This window comes from Entelurus aequoreus, linkage group LG04 (genome assembly GCF_033978785.1).
Source record: "Entelurus aequoreus isolate RoL-2023_Sb linkage group LG04, RoL_Eaeq_v1.1, whole genome shotgun sequence".
NCBI classification, from domain to species: Eukaryota; Metazoa; Chordata; class Actinopteri; order Syngnathiformes; family Syngnathidae; genus Entelurus; species Entelurus aequoreus.
The window spans coordinates 40456871-40470009 of record NC_084734.1 but is presented as its reverse complement, the minus strand read 5'-3'; positions in this window follow the sequence as shown (position 1 = coordinate 40470009).

Sequence of the window (13139 nt, the reverse complement as noted above, 5' to 3'; positions counted from 1 at the left end):
CGTTTCCCAAAAATACATTCCTTTTGGTGGTGGCGGGAGAAGATAATGAAACTGTCGACTCTTGTTTAAGGTCATTGTCCAAAACTGTTGGAATTATTGGAGGTTTTAAATAAACTCACTGAAGAATTACTAGCATCATTCAGTGTCACAGCTAAATGATACGTATGTATGGCGACAACCTGCGGGGGAATACTTAGCAATAGTGCTTCTATAAAGTTATTCTGTCAAGCCCCCTAAAACTAAAGCTTCGCTGTAAAATAGGGCCAGGGTTTCCTTTTAATGTAAGTGAATGTGGCATGCCGACATGCCATTTTCATTACCGCCACAAATAAGGGTTTGTTTTTTTCTACTTGAAAAATCCATCCACCCATCCATTTTCTACCGCTTGTCCCCTTCGGGAGGTGCTGGAGCATATCTCAGCTGCATTCGGGCGGTAGGCGGGGTACACCCCGGACAAGTCGCCACCTCATCACAGGGCCAACACAGATAGACAAGACAACATTCACACTCACATTCACACACTAGGGCCAATTTAGTGTTGCCAATCAACCTATCCCCAGGTGCGTGTCTTTGGAGGTAGGAGGAAGCTGGAGCCCCCGGAGGGAACCCACGCAGTCACGGGGAGAACATGCAAACTCCACACAGAAAGACCCCGAGCCCGGGATTGAATTCAGGACCTTCGTAAAGTAATATATTGTAGCTCCCAGAAGAAATCACACAAAGTCAGACGCTATTTTTAACTTTTATTACCAATCTTATGATAACAAACGCACAACTCCAACAGGTTTCACCTCCCGTGCAAACACTTTCGTCTCCACGCTTTCCCGGACACACAACAACACTTCTTCCTTCTCCGCCAATCACCTTTGAGGCACGGGCAGTGTGTTTGCAAACATGAGAAAAACAAACATAAAATCCAAGCTACACGAACATTAAACATTAACACCAGCTGGTCGTTACAATGTAAACTTGTAGATTTTAGACGCAGTCCAATACAACCCGATACTGTGTTTTTTGTTTGTTGATGTCGGACCAATATCTGATATCAATATTGTATCAGGACATCCTTTGTTAGAGTAGTGGTTTTGCTTAAGTTTAGGTAATGTGCGCCATTTACTTTAATTTTGCTCAAAAAATTTATGTAGCAATAAATTGTGGGTTTTTTTTACATTTAAAACACTTCCTCATGGTCTACATAACATGTAATGGTAGTTCCTTTTTGTGGGTGGTCTTACTGTATATACCAGGCCTATTAAACTGGTGGCTCGCGGTCCACATCAGGCACGCCAAAGCTTTTCATCTGGCCTGCCGAACATCACCCAAAGAGGCTTGATGAAACCATTCAAACTAAGGTTACTCATGAATGCAGTACTCCCGCCACCCCGGAGGGGGCAACAATGTGACACATGTGCCACAATGAAGCAGCAGTGGGGTGACTACAGGAAGACGACTCAAAAAATATTACTACCGACTAGGGCTGCAACTAACGATTAATTTGATAATCGATTAATCTGTCGGTTATTACTTCAATTAATCGATTAATAATCGGATAAAAGATAAACTACATTTCTATCCTATCCAGTATTTTATTGGAAAAAAACAGCATGCTGGCACCATACTTATTTTGATTATTGTTTCTCAGCTGTTTGTAAATGTTGCAGTTTATAAATAAAGGTTTATTTAAAAAAATAAAAAAATATATATATATTTTTTAAATAAATAAATAAAACTCTGCGCATGCGCATAGCATAGATCCAACGAATCGATGACTAAATTAATCGGCAACTATTTTAATAATCGATTTTAATCGATTTAATCGATTAGTTGCTGCAGCCCTACTACCGACCCTGGAAAAAAATCTAAATAAATTGCAAAAATGTATACTTTTAACTGCGACTGGACAACAAAGTATGATTCTTCTGTCCTGAGCCACTGCTCGAGTCATTGTTTTTTGTTTTGGACATTTTAAGCGGCGGACACTGTTCCAGACCAGCAACAATGGTAGAAATCCCCACGTGTAAGCTTCATCACGAAACCTGGTCAAATCTTTGTAAGTAGATATTGTGCATAAAGATATTGAGTATGTTTTAAATTGAAATTGCTGACTTTGTGATGTCTTTTGTATTTGTGGTCGTTTAATACATGCATCCATTTTCTACCGCTTGTCCCTTTCGGGGTCACGGGGGGTGCTGGAGCCTATCTTATCTGCATTCGGGCGGAAGGCATGGTACACCCTGGACAAGTCGCTACATGTAACGCTAAATTTGACCAGTAAAGGGCGACAACGCTACACCTCAGGTTGTGTTGAGCCAGTCATTGTGTGCAATGTTTAATTTCTATAGTCATCTGTAGTTGATTCTGTTAATGTGTTAACACTAAACCTATTTAAAGGAGCCAGATGTAGTTATTTGGCCAGAAATGGTACTGCAATCACGGTCAAAATGTTGAAGTCCCCTCCCCCTCTCCATGACTGAGGTTGCCAGATACGCAGCCGAATCCGAATCCTACTCCAAGGAACTTCAAATGGCAATCAACGAGTCCTTCGCTATAGATTTCTCTTGTTTATGCTTCTTGCAAGATGGTTTACTGAGTAATTATGCCCCATTTTACTAATGTCGATTAGCCAAATGTATTTGTAAAGTTACGCAGCAATATTTTCGTCGGGAGTCGGGACAGATTGTTGGAATTACCCTGCTAAAATGTCTAGTTTGACCGCACAGACCACCATCGAAATATATTGTATATAATAATATATAATATATCGCATAGGCCTACTTTGATGGCAAGCCAAAGGCCAACAGTAAAATTACCGCCACATTTTGTTCAGCATAACTCCATGTTGCATCCAACCTGACGCACTGCATTACTTCCATTTACGCACATCACCATCTTTCAGTGCAGAGTGCGATTCTATGAGCCAACCCACGTTATGCAAAAACCACGTTACGCATAAATCATATAGCCTACTACCATGTCAATACACAAAGTAGAAAATCATTACATGTAATGCATTATATTGTGCCAAGCAAATACCACCCATATGTGTTTGATGCACATACAGTACCAGAAACTGCAATTAGCCGTGCTATTGTTGGAAACCATTTCCTTGGCATATCTGCAAATTTAGAACGAAATAGGCACTGACACTACCCATATCCACATAGGTTTTATTTGTCGAAAAGATATGTTGCCCTGTCAATTGGATGACACATCGACATACAGGCTAACGGCATATATTTCCCCCATTAGCCTGTATGTCGATGTATCATTGACCAGGCTAGAATGCTAATAAGAATTACACTCGGAGCTGAGCACCATCACACTAGCTTTGTTAGAAAAATTCATAGACTATTGGACAATATAGTTTACATACGTAATGTCATCCATCCATCCATTTTCTACCGCTTATTCCCTTCGGGGTCGCGGGGAGTGCTGGAGCCTATCTCAGCTACAATCGGGCGGAAGGCGGGGTACACCCTGGACAAGTTGCCACCTCATCACAGGGCCAACACAAATAGACAGACAACATTCACACTCACATTCACACACTAGGGCCAATTTAGTGTTGCCAATCCACCTATCCCCAGGTGCATGTCTTTGGAGGTAGGAGGAAGTTGGAGCCCCCGGAGGGAACCCGCGCAGTCACGGGGAGAACATGCAAACTCCACACAGAAAGATCCCGAGGCCGGGATTGAACTCACGACTACTCAGAACCTTCGTATTGTGAGGCAGACGCACTAACCCCTCTTCCACCATGCTGCCTACGAAATGTCAATTTCCATTTATTGCAAGTAATAACAAAACATAAATGCCTGACTTACCTATCAAGGAGGAAATTAGCAAGTTTGGCGTCAGATGAAAAAATCTTCTCCGCCTTCAATCGTCTCCATCTTTCAAAGGCATCCCCAATACAAATCCTTGTTTTTTTCCTGACTTTGTCATGAAAAGGTTGATAATTGTAACGACGCCTTTTAGATTTACTAAGGTCTGACATGTTTAGTAACTTTACCAGTGGCAGTAGCCAGACGAAGAGGGCGGTGCGTAACTAGCAACCTGGATGTGACACACTTACAGACTTTCTAATTGGTCAAACGGTAGAGGGCGGGGCATCGAAATGAAAACAATAACAACATTTTGGGGCTGTAAATCTAATTTTGAAATGAGCATATCCCAGGTGAACAACTGTTATCAGTTATAAAGGTATTAGCATGATTTATTAATGTCTTTTGACATATCAAGGACATTTAACGATGACTTGACATGAAATTATTACATATGGCACTTTTAAATCTGTTTTATTTATGTAAAATACATATTGGAATTTATTAAGTAAAATAGAGAATGGATATTATACTTTTGTATTATTTATTTTCTGTTTACATTTTCAATCTAACAAACCTAAATGAAAGAAGAAGTGTAAAGAAATAAAACTGAGGAGGGAAAATAATTCAAATTCATTATAAACAAAACTTCTGGAGCTTCCAATTTTTCATGCTGTTAACTATCTGTCTAGCTGCACACGCTGGAAAGGATTAACGAAGGCAGACTAATGAATTTATTGACAGTGAAGTGTGAAAGCCAATGTGTTTACTTTGTAATTAAGTAAACGGCGTCTTAAAAGAATATAACCTCTGGTGGCACTTTCTGACGAAACAGCCACATTTCGATGTCTGGCCCCTGAGTCCTTGGGCTCTTGAAACTGCGGCCCTATTCATTATGTAGTTGAATAGCCCTGGCATATACAGTACATGCCTCCACATGGACTGTGTCTTCTCCCTGTCAGCCATGTTGTAGTTTTTAGCACTTAGATATCTAGTCCACCGACAGCTATATGTTCAAACTAATGTGTATTAGAATTGGCAACATCAGAAGATGCATGTCCTGTACAAGCCAGTCTGCCCCACAAAAAGAGGATAGAGAAAAACAAGGAAATTATTGACTACAATGCCAGACTACACTGGAGGACTCACGCAAAGTTGTTTGGCTAAAACTTTACCATATATGAATAATAGTGGTGGGAATCTTTGGCACCTTACAATTCGATTATGATTACGATTCAGGAGCTCCGAATTGATAAAAAGTTGAATTTTGATGCATCTTTGATGCAGTTTTAAATATCTTTTTGTGCCACGAAATAAGTGTTTTTATGTGCAACTTTAAAAAAAAAACTGTGCATTTGTAATAAGAAACAGTTATATCAATTCCCACATTTGTCGAATTATAGAAAATATGTGCAAAACTGGAACATAATTGTCCTATAATAAAAACAGCAGGTCGGATGTCTCGGTGAGGTGGCTCACTGCAGTCAGCCAAATTTAGGACAATAATTTACAATAAATAAATCAATTCACGATTATTGACGTTTACTAATCAATTTTATAATTGTCCATGTCTGCATGCCCCCACACATCCAAAAATCTATTATTTCTTCCACCTCTAATAGATACAATATAATTTAACAGAACAGATTACAAATGTATTGTCATTGCACCTAAAAAAATTCAAGTGCATTTATATGGAGATATCCGCTGATGTCACCAATGGTAACAACGTCACAAATGGTAAAAACGTCACATATGGTAAAAACGTCACAAATAGGGGAAATTTCAAACGGCTCGTTGGGAGAAAGTATGAAGGAAGGCACATGCCTCCATGGTTTGATTTCATGTAGATCCAATATACACAAAAACAGGTACCAATGGTTAAGAAAAGGTGGTTTTGCATAATAGGTTCCGTTTAATAAGTCATCTGATTTACAACAGCAAAGTAAGATTTTAATTGTTTCCGGATAGCGATTAATTAATTTCTGTGAAGTAGCAATTATTATTTATAAATCAAATATTTTCATAGCTACAACATAAAAAACCTTCTAACTAAATGTTTCCACATTATGAAAGCCTTCTAGACACGAAATAACACCATTTAGTCAGCTTTACACACATTTAATCCAATACATTAAAGCTCTCTGAGGGTGAGCCAATCAGTGCCCACAATACTGAACAGCATGCTCTAATTGGTTTGGTCTCATCTCGTGGCTAATACTACTGTAGTATTGATATTTTCAGTTAATTTACCATTTTATGCTTGAACATGCTTAATTTAGGGCAAAAATGTTGGGGAATGCATGTTCTTTAAAAATTAACAACATAAAATCTGCAATGTGGTGATGCCGCAATATTTGAAGCGTGATGTGGCGAGGGACGATTGTACTAGCACATTTTAAATTGATATCTGTTTTCTAAGTATTAGATCTGCGGCGAAAAATGCTGATCGGGGATATCCGTGGACAAAATACTAATACTTAAGTGCCTGCCTCTTACTGCGTCTCACTATTTGAAAAACACTTTACCGCGCTCAAAGCAATCAAATGTACGGTAATGTAGGTTGATATAACCTCCTGAGAACCAGTGTCCTTTACAGTACACATTTGTCTACACCAGGGGTGTCAAACTCATCTTAAATCGGGGGCCACATGGAGAAAAATCTACTCCCAAGAGGGCCGGACTGGTAAAATCACGGCACGATAATTTAAAAATAAAGACAACTTTAGATTGTTTTCTTTGTTTAAAAATAGAACAAGCACATTCTGAAAATGTAGAAATCATAATGCGGTGGGGGTTTTTTACACTTACATGTTGCGGTTAATATTATTCTATCTTTACTTGTCGTTATTTATATTATCTGAATAAATTATGTGATAATGTTCATCAGTCAACTCCTTGGTGTTAATTTTCAATCTATCAAGATAAAAAAATAATATCAAAATCAAATTACAGTATGTTATTTATGTAGTTTGATCATTTTCCTCGACTGATGTTGTTTATTTTGTACATATGTAGCATCATCTACAAAGATACAAAGAATTGCTATTGCAACATCCAGTGGACACATTTAGAACAGCTGTTTATTTCATTAAAAAATTTCAGGTTCATTTTTATACTTAGCGAACTCATCCCGCAGGCCGGAAAAAACCTGTTCGCGGGCCTGATCCGGCCTTCGGGCCATACCTTTGACACCCCTGGTCTACACATTTGGGGGGAAATAGCCCTGTTATGCAAAACACAAATGGCCACTGCGGAAGACACTGGTTCTCAGGATTTAGCTGAAGAAACCATGGCCATCGAAGTTCTTGTACTTGAAAAAGCAAGTGTAATATTAGTGGAACCTCCAAAAATATATATGTTTATTTTTAGAATAGGTTGAGGGACAAAAAAATGGCCCACTGCCTACTTTGGACACCCCTAATCTGGAGAGCATATGGACATTGAAAAGTCATGTTGATGAGATTAGAGCAGCACCAGAAAAGTAGAAAGTCCAAATGCAGTGATGTCATCAGCAGGCAGGAAGTGATGTTGATTAAACTAATGAGCACAGGAGCAAGTAAGAGAGAAAGAAGGTGGATGGATGGGGGTGACAGACTGAGAGAAACCAAGCGACAAAATGCAAGATGACTAATTAGCAAACAAGACACAGGTGAGAGAACACGATGGGAGGTGCGGGGGTAGTGGGGGCGGCTTGACGAGGACTGATGGCACACAGGTGACGCTAACGATCAGACAAGCGCACAAAATAACAACAAAAAAAAAAACACAGGGAATTTTCTTCTTCAAAAACAACGAGTGAAGAATGGAATGGGAGCTCAAGACGACAAAGCCCACATTTAAACAGGAAATCAGTCCATACATAAAACAAAACAACTCAATTCAAGTAAAAGGCTGTTATATTGTTGGACTAGTAAGAACACAAGCGTGATATTTCCCAAAGTGATGATCAGAACCAGTCAGCACCTACTCTGAGCTAGGGGTGGTGTGCACGTGACTCCTACACAACGGTGGCCTCCTAAAGAAGAAGAGATGAGCGAAGATGCTAACATGCTAGCACTTTTACTAGACTGACCATACGTCCTCTTTTCCCTGGACATGTCCTCTTTTGCGGGGCTGTCCGGTCTGTCCGGGCGGGGTTTTTTAAATGCCTCAAATGTCCAGTATTTTGAGTTAGGGTTGCATGTATTTTCAATGTACGTCCAGAGTTAAGAAGGGGTTGAATTGTGAAGGTGTGCGCACGCAGCAACATTCGTGAGGGAGGGGCAGAGACAGAGAGCGAGAGAGCGAGACAGTCAAGCGACAGACAGAACACAAGAGAGAAGCCGAAACGTAAATGCAACTTCACGGATGATTTGCGGGAAAAGTATCTGTGTTTTAATCGTGGCGTGGAAAGCAGAATACACTGTGTGCAAAGCAGGAACGTATATATCTGTGGCAAATAAAGGGGCCAACGATCTACAAGCCCATATCGACACTATAAAGCACAAAACAGCTGTGCAGGGCGAGAGCTCGTCTGCTGTTTTTGTTTAAATTTAATTAACTTGTTTTGAGGCATTATTTATGTTTAGATTATATACAAGAGGTTATTTTGAATATTTCTACCTCTGCACTTTTTTTTCAAAACTGTGAATGTTACAGAATATAAGTGTGACTTATTTTGTTATACTGTCAACCAGTGTTGGCGTTAACACACTTTTTGTGTCTTTTTAACGCATTGAAATCAGAAAGGACGCAGATATTTTTTTAAATTTTTTATTTTTTACCGTTTGTGGCCCACAGCTAAATGTTTTAAAGGCCCACGGCACATTCTAAAAATACTATTAAAATAAACAAAAACATAACAAAAGTGAAATAAAAAAGCTTAAAGGTGAAATGTAATTTAGAAACAGTTGCAATGTTGACTAATAAAACAAAGCTGTTTTTTTTCTTCTTTCAAACGGTCATTGCTCAAAACATAATATTGAATCAAAACCAATGTTATTATGAATTATTGACCTATCAAAGGTTCCGATTACTTCACATCAAATATTCCACTTTGAAAAATATTTTTGGTGAAAGATTGTGCATATTTTGTGTGTTTGCCTTAAAAAACATAGTTTTGTTTGACAAAAAAGGGTGGAAAACAAACAAACAAAAAAACAACATAAAAAAACTAAAACTTTTTGAAATGAGGAATTGATCTGAAGTTGATGTAGACTCCAGAGATTTAAGCGTTAAATATAAAATGTATGTATGCCCTGGCACACCATTATCATCATTTCATGACGCAAGCAAAACACTTTTTACACTTTTATACTGAAATAAATACACCTACAACTTATTAAATAAAAACATAGAAAAAACTACCAGCAGCGGTAAAGTTTAGATCCATGAAGGAAAGAAGAAAGTGAATGAATGTTTATAACTGAATACATTTATATATGTATACACATTTGTTTTCTTTTGTTATCGTTTTTAATGAATTAAGTAACATTTATGACAACCTTTTTCCAAAACACAATATAGAATGTGAGCTATAACAAGATAATGCATACATTTGTCATTTGTTTTCAAAACGCTTACAAAAAAGTGGGACCCCAAAAATTTACTGTGGGACCCCATTTTTATGACTTGATGGGGTCCATGGGACCCCATTTTGAAAATTCCTAGTGCCAACACTGCTGTCAACAGAGGAGAAAAAATGCTTTATTTAAATAAATATATTATTTATAAAGCAAGTTCGAGTATCATTGGCAAATTTTCACCTAGTCCCGGCCTTGGCACGCATACTGTATGTGTCCTCTTTTTGGGATTTCAGAATATGGTCAGCCTACTTTTACCAGCCTGTTAACCAATCATGGTCAACATTTTATTTTGACCAGCTCTTTTACAAACACTTTATATCGCCTTTTGTCCACCTACTTGAATTTGCTGTGCGAACTAAATGTTGTGCAAGATTGGTGATTTTGATACATTTTACATAAATGTGAAATAACAATAACATCTGAAGTGTTACTTTTTTTAAATCTTTGATTTATTTACTTTACTCCATGCGGCTTTGCTTTAATTAGCTATTCCAGGAGGTTATTTCATTATCATGATTAGTTAGTCAGTTAGTTAGTCAGCAACATAGCTCAAAAGTTATGAGCAGACTTTAATGAAACTTTTAGGAGATGTCAGCAATGGGGGAAAAAAACAGTGATAACATTTTGGGGGTGATTTGGATCATTTCTACTACTTTACTTTACAATTATATTCTGAGGCTAAACTTATATGTGTGTGTATGTAGCTTCTTGGCTCCACCCACAGAGACAAAGACAGTGGATGACTGACAAGAGGGTTCACTCCAAGGGTTCCGCTATAGAATGAAAAGGTCCCAGGTGCTGACATAGATACAAAACATTAACCCTCTTGCAGCCTTTTTGGAAGCGTCATATGAACAAAACAAATGTGCACGGACACGGCAATTGCATTTATCCATTAATTAATTACCTCCGCTAAGCGGTTATGTGTTTGTTGGGGTTTGTTTGTCTGTCTGTTGGTTAGCAACATAACTCAAAATGTATTAGCTGATTTTTATTAAACTTTCAGGAAAAAGGTTGAAAATGGGATAAGGAACAAGTGATTCTATTTTGGGGTAAACCGGACCACCGTCTGGATTCAGGATTTTTTTAAGGATTCCCTCCTATTAGGAAATAGAGGATGGTGGAGGTTTTCACTCTTGGAGTATTTTTCTAGTTTATAAATCCTTTAATTTGTTTTGTTTGTCATCTTAATTTATAAAATAAATAAATATATTAATAAATAAAATCATAAAAAATAAACCGTGCTCATTTTAATGTGTATTGATTGTTTTTTTATTTACACATTTTAATCCCAGAAGGAAAATGAACATTATATGTAAAAAAATACTTTATTCCATGTACACTTTTTTATTATGTTTTAATGTGATTTTAATCCATAAAGTTAAAAAAAGAATATATCAATCAATAATCTAGAAAGTGTAGTTTGCTGCATTTTAATGTGTATTGAGTATTAGTTTATATGTAAACAAATCCCTGAAGAAAGGTAAACATTTCTTAAGGGTTGGACGTTATAGCAGGGCTACCCCAGCCTAAATTGGGGCCCTAAGCAAAAAATAATTGTAATAAAACTTGAATTTAATTTGATGCATGTTTTGTACTAGTATTAATTTTTGAAAAACACATTTAACATAACGAAAACATCAAGTTGCACATGTTCCAACTTCAACCTGTATATAAGAACAGTAACCCTGAGACATGATGACTGGAAAAATGTTCCATAATATTCTTACCGGTGACAGAGTGGGAGGGTGCTAGGAATATGTTTGCACTAAAATTTCATTTCAATCGTTGACTTTTTACATGCGCTTCTTCACGCACAGATCGTGGGGCCCTAAGCACAGCGCGTGTTTCGCCTAAAGGAAGGGTCGACCCTGGGTTTTATCGCCACCTATTGCCTTGGCATGCATGTGTCAGCCAGTAAATGGGTTTTAAAGTGACAGAGGTGTGGGTGTGTAAGGTTTATTTACAGTCAATGGTTTCATAGTTATGGTACAAAACGCCTTTAAAAAAAATTAATATGCTTTTTACAAAATACCTGTTTACAAGTGAACATAGTGAATATAGTCGGACATTTTACAAAATATATCTCATCAAGTCAGAAAAGACAGGAAAAGCATCCTCCGAGTGGAAAAAAAAAACAAATGAACCAGTGTGCTTCTAAATGTGACATCAAGCAGCTTCCTGGCGATACACTTCCTGTCAGACATCTTGGGTACTTTGCCTCCCAGAAAAAAAGTGTTTGATCATCTTCTTCCTCGCATCGTGACACTCGTGTTTGTAGTGATAAGTTCACATTGTTTACACATGTCACACACACGGCCCAAATCAAGGCTAAAAACAACAAAAAACGTTTCAGGGTAATCAAAAGTCATCCGTGACGAGGGGGGAAAAACAAATGTGTGGTCTTCACTGGGCAGCCTTTTGACTCTCAAGGCCTCCGCACTCATAAACAAAGTGATTTATTCAAACTTTCCATATCACAATTCTGCTATCTAATTACTTCAGAGGGGTGGGGGGCTGCTGGGCTCATATTCCGCCCGCCCGTGAGTTATGGAAAATCTTCTTTATGAGTGAAGTTGATGGAGGATGTGGCGAGGAGCTCGTCATAAATCCTCAATAATGCAAACGTTTGAGGAATATCTCCAAAATAAAAATGCAAATGTGATTAAGAAGGGGTTAGCCCATGCTGATATGGCAGCTTGTATCATCTAAGGAGATGCGTGTGTGTGTGTGTGGGGGGGGGGGGGGGGGGTGACATATAGGTACTTACGAGCGACCCTCCAATAAACACATAACATTCCTAAGCATGGCTGCTGCACGCCCATAAAGGCACATATGTCCTGCACGTGTTCACGCAGGTAGGAAAGTGTGGCCCACGTTTTAATCTGAGCGCGGCGGCGGCCCTAACGAGGAGGCATAAACTTTTAGGAGGTGGGATGGAGTGGCGTCTCGCCGATGCAAATGGGCGGCGGCACAATGCGGTAGCTTGTTAGCGCGTGAGAGGCGAACACTGAGGACGGTGGCGACACCTCGTCACTCGCCTTTTATCTCTCGTCACTCGCACATGAAAAATCGCCGCAGATCTGCCACATCCGTCCAAATTAACATAACAAAGGCGGCGGGCGGCGAGGGAGGCGGGAGGGAAGGAAGACGAAAAGAGAGGAAGGCCATATTGACTGTCCTTCTTGGTGCGGATTTGACAAATTCTCCCTTCCCGATGATTATTTATTCCTTTTCTCCTCTTTCATCATCATTGCTGCCTCTGTCGTCGTTTCCGCACGTGGCGAGAACAGGTGTCGGACAGCCACCTTGAGAAGATGCTCGCCAATCTTAACATCATCTCATCCCGTCTTGTCAGCACAAAGCACGGGATGGAATAATTCCCTTAGAATAGAGAGAAAAAAAGGCAGGAAAAAGAAAGAACTCATTGCCTTTCTGTTTCTATCACTATTACACCCCCCACCCCCCACTACCATACAAAGCTCATTGGGTGGAAAGAGAGTGAAATGGAAAGGGGGTGGGGGGGGTGTTGGAGGACATTATGCATATGAAAATGTCCTGAAAGAGGGCTGTGATTTATGTATGCATTAGATGCAGATTCCATTACGGGCCAGTGGCTCAAGTGAGATCTTCCCCGGAACGTCGAGGCCGACCTGATCAAACTCCGCCTCATTACTGGCCATACGGGTAGCGGGGGACGGCGAAGTGAGAGCCTGGCGGGGGCAGGAGGAGGAGGCGTATTTACAACCTA